This window comes from Lactuca virosa, chromosome 2 (assembly GCF_052849685.1).
Source record: "Lactuca virosa cultivar CGN04683 chromosome 2, Lactuca_virosa_CGN04683_v6, whole genome shotgun sequence".
NCBI classification, from domain to species: domain Eukaryota; kingdom Viridiplantae; phylum Streptophyta; class Magnoliopsida; order Asterales; family Asteraceae; genus Lactuca; species Lactuca virosa.
Window position 1 is genome coordinate 26,165,127 of NC_136427.1, and position 4,985 is coordinate 26,170,111.

At 38.7% G+C, this 4,985-nt stretch overlaps 1 non-coding gene across 1 annotated transcript; it reads left to right on the forward strand.

Annotated features, from left to right (window-relative positions):
* The first annotated feature begins 358 nt into the window (after nt 1-358).
* LOC145161951 (small nucleolar RNA R71) lies at nt 359-465 on the forward strand. Its single transcript, XR_013738807.1, has one exon. It is a non-coding gene; the product is annotated as a small nucleolar RNA R71 (small nucleolar RNA).
* The last annotated feature ends 4,520 nt before the right edge of the window (nt 466-4,985 follow it).

Sequence of the window (4,985 nt, forward strand, 5' to 3'; positions counted from 1 at the left end):
TTGAGCGATCTTGTTTTCATACGCATCCAAATGGAAATCTCTAGTCAAGTGTGGACCATTGCATTTCTCACAACCAACTCTAATCGTGTGAATTGATTGGTCCATTTGGGTCAACCTCTTGTCCATATTATTGAGCATTGCCATCATAGCAGCCATCTCTTCAGAATGTGCACCTCCACTACCTTTTATTCCATCATGTCTTGGGTTGTGGTACTCACGAGAATGCTTCACGAACTCTTCAATTAGCACCTTGATCTGGTTAGGATTCTTCTTCGTGAGAGGGCCTTGTGAATCAAGGAGTTGCCTAGTCATGACATTGACCCCATCATAGAAAATAGACATCTCTTGTTGAATATTAAGGTCATGTTGAGGACAATTCCTTAACAATCCTTTGTAACGCTCCCATGCCTCGTATAGTGACTCCCCCGGTTGTTGCTCAAAGTTGGCTATTGCCTTCTTGAGTTTAGCTATCTTGGATGGTGGGCAAAATTGGTCTAGAAACTGCTCACGCATTTGAGCCTAAGTAGTGATTGTACCAGGTGGAAGTGCTTTCAACCAGTATTTTGTAGCTCCTTTGAAAGTAACTGGTAGCATTCTTAGCAAGACACTATCTCTATTAACATTTGGGACATTGAAATAGTCGGCAATGTCATTGACCTCATCTAGATGTTTGAAAGCATCCTCATGATCCTTTCCATAAAACGGAATATCCTTTAGTGCAGTAAGGATGTGTCCCTTCAACTCGAATGTGGCAGTGGCAGAAATCTCGGGTTATACTAATCCCGGTCCAACATCTTCTCGAATACGCTTCTTGTAGGCTCCCATTGACATTTCTTCAATGATCGCTATCTTGTTGCTTGGCTCGTCTTCGGGTTCGCTCGTATATAGTTCAAACTCGTTCTCGGACTCGTATTCAGATTCGTTTGGGTTAGGTATTGGATCCAAACTTTCTATCTTGCTCTTGTCCTTTGAAGATGAACTCGAGTCTCCCGTTTTCTTCCCTGACTTCTATGAGAACACTGACTTGAATTCTTGTAAGGGTGTCTTCTTTGGTGTTTGATCTTCTTTCACGTTCTTATCCTTCTTTTTGTGAAGGGCCGACTCTGGATCTTCGAGTGGTGGTACCAAAGGTGTGTTGGAACCTCTGGTCATGAACTCCTGCAAAATAAACAAAATAAAACCGTAAAACTACACAAAAACTAAATAAAAACTTCCTACAGACCGGCCACCACGACGTGGTAAAGGTTACCACCTCGTGTTGTCGCAGAAAAACTAACAGAAAAGAAAAACGAAAAACAACGAGAAAAACACTGAATTCATGTCGTGAACTAAAGGCTCACGTCGTGAATCTATTACTGAAAATAAAATCTAAGGTGAAAAAGTAACTTTTTGAAGGTTTAACCCTACAAAAAGGATCGATCAACCTAAAGTAAATAAATCAACGATCAAATAAGTCGTTCCCCGGCAACGGCGCCAAAAACTTGATGCATGCAAATAGCTACACTTGATTTTATATTTATAACCTAACTAACTTAACTAACTAAATTGCACCTAGGCAGTGTACCTAGTCAAATTATAGAATAGTTGGGTAAGTTGGGTGTCGATCATAGGGAATGAGTTTGACTGATTAACCTATCTACTATTAAATTAACCTAATTTTCTAGCAAGGATGGGGGTTTTATCTACTTTTTCAAGTTTAGATGAACTTAATTTTCTTAACACAAAATTCGATCAATTACTAAAAATACTCCCATTTAGTTCGAATCCACTTCTTCTTTCTGGTTAGCTAACAATTATGGATTATCAAAGTTGGTTATCTAATTTTATATTATATTAGTAATTTAAGTCTAAATTTAACAATGATTAACTCATTCATGTAAAACTATGCATGGTCACTGATATGTGCATATTTAGCTCTTTATTTAATATTGATTTTTATCATTTATTAGCTATTTATTTGCATAATATGGACAAAAGATACTTAAAAGTGTTAGAATTGTGTTTTCAGTCCAAAAGGAATGCTCGGAAGCAAAAAGAATCAAGAGTAACCATCGGAAAGTTTTGGATTGATCAAAAGAAGAAAAGACCAAAAACCACAAGGGACTCGGCGAGTCTGGCACCGACTCGACGAGTCGCTACGAAGATTCGCGAAGCTGAGGAATCCTTGACTTGCCGTACACGGGAATTTAACGATGGACTCGACGAGTCAGTCTTGGACTCGACGAGTCGGGTCGAATCTATAAAAAGAGACCCTCAGATCGATTCACGTTTTTTTTTCCAGAGAACCCTTGGGGAGAGAAGCTGCGACTAAGAGCCAGAGGAGACCTGGAGAGTGAAGATCCAACCCTAGATCCAATTTCAATGGAGAATTAAGGCACAAATCATAACTCTTTACTTAGATCTTTAGTTTTAATTATGTTTAAGCTTTTAGAATCTGTGTTTGGGTTCGTTTTTACCTTAATCATGAGTTAAAACTTTTATAGCTTCTGTTTGGGGAGACAATGTTGAGATTATGGTTTGATTTATGGTAGGATTAGCTTAATATTGGTGATTTCGTTAATTTAAGCTTGTTAAAGAACCTTATGTGTGAATGAAAACTATTTTTCTGTTAATAGGAAGATAATTAAGTTGCATGAACATCTCTTAATTGTTTACCTCGTATAATTTATGTGAACACTTTATTATATGACTAGGATTAGCGAATGTGAAACTAGAATTAATAAGAAAATAGGTAAATTTACGTGTGAGCTTGTGTGATGACCATCAACAAGAGGTTAATTAAAGGGCCAAATTAGTTAACCACAACAAGTCTTAATTAACCCGAATAAAGAACCTAGGAAATTAAATTAATTTAGACAGCTGGCTACTGTTTGAGTTAGTTTGTTTTCTAAGGATTAGTGTAGCGAATGTTAACCTAATCACCTGAATCGGTAGCCAATAAAAGAGTTAATCCATTGCACTATTACCACAAAATCAACCATAGGATCAATTGAGTTGAACCTAAACAGAAGTCTCCTTAATTATTGAATTTAGTCAAATCTTTGCTTATCTAGTCTTCAGTTAATTAGTTTAAGTATTAAGTAGTAAGTTTCTAGTCTTGTAAAACTAGAGAAAACCTTCTCTTTTATTATTTGTTAGTGGTTATTAGATAATTTTAGCAATTAGTTTAAATTGCCGTTCCCTGAGTTCGATACCCTGCTTACTAGAACTATACCCCCAATAGACAGGTCCACTGCCTTTGTGTGATTAAAATTAGATTTTCTAAGTAGGATTAAAACTAGTTCGTTTTACGCACATCAAGCTTTTGGCGCCGTTGCCGGGGAACGGTTCCAACTTTGAATTGATTACTATTGTTATCGATCCATTGTGTGATATTTTTCTTGCACGAGGTTACTATTTTTATTAGATTTAGCATTAGGATTGCATCTTAGTTAGTAGTTTTAGGAAATTTTGTTCAAAGATTTTTGCTGTTTTTGCAATCGACTCGCCGAGTCCCTTCGAACAGACTCGACGAGTCCATCGCTGAACATAAATTCTCGTTATTAATTTTCTTTTGTTCTTTTTACGCGTGTCTTTCTTTTTGTTTGCAGAACGTTTATGACCAGGGGAGGAGGCACACCACTGATTCCACCTTTTGACGATCCGGAAGCAACACTTAGAAGAAACAAAGGCATAACAATTGGAGATCCCGAAAAACCGAAGAACTCACCACTGAGGAATCTTAAATCCGTATTCAGCAAGAAAAAGGGCAAGAGAGTCGGAGAATCCAACGCCTCTTTAGCAAGCGATGACCCAATCAAAGAGGACACCGAGTACGAAACCGAAGGAGAAGAAGACCCTACATTCGGGCACGATTTCGATTCCGATGACGAGTTAGCTATTCTCATGGATAACATCGATGAAGTCCCCATGGGGGAATGGAAGAAGAGGATACAAGATGACACCGGCCCGGGACTTGTGCAACCCGCAATTCCAGCAACTGCCACTTTTGAGCTCAAGGGTCATATACTTGCTCAACTCAAGGAGATACCCTTTTATGGAAAAGACCGCGAAGATGCTTATAAACACTTGGATGAAGTCAATGATGTAGCTGATTACTTTAATGTTCCAAATGTGTCTCGCGAGACCCAGCTGCTTCGTATGCTTTCAGTTACATTCAAGGGTGCTGCAAAAGATTGGCTAAAATCACTACCTCCCGGATCCATCACGACTTGGGCTAAGATGAAAGAAGAATTCATTGATCAGTTTTGCCCACCTTCTAAAATATCCAAGTTGAAGAAAGCTATAGCCAATTTTGAACAACCCGGAGAGTCCCTTTATGAGGCGTGGGAGAGGTACAAAAGTCTACTAAGGAATTACCCACACCATGACCTTAATAGCCAACAAGAAGTCTCCATCTTCTATGATGGAGTCAATGTGACGACAAGGCAATTACTTGACTCGCAAGGCCCGCTCACAAAGAAGGCACCCCCGGTGATTAAACAATTGATTGAAGAATTCTCTAAGCACTCTAGAGAATATCATAATCCTAGGAATAATCCAATTAGGGGAGATGTGAATTATGCTTCTGAAGACATGGCGGCGATGATGGCGATGTTGAAAAGCATGGATAGAAGAATGGATAAAATGGATCAAACAATTCATGCTATTCGGGTGGGTTGTGAAAATTGCAATGGACCTCACCTTACGAGAGATTGCGACTTTGACGAAAATGGAAATAAAAAGGCGCAAGTATGCTATTCAAGCGGTGATAGGTTTGATTATGATTGGCGGAAACCGAAGAAAGAATGGCTACCCTATGATGAATACAAGAAGGCAAAGGAGGAGAAGTTTAGACAACAAGCAAGGGGTTTATACCAAAAAGAGGAACCAGTGCAAGACAGGAAACCCAACTTGGAAGAGATGCTAACAAAATTTGTAGCTGCTTCTGAGAAAAGACACAATGATCACGATGCTGCAATACAAGAAACAAGAACTATACTAAG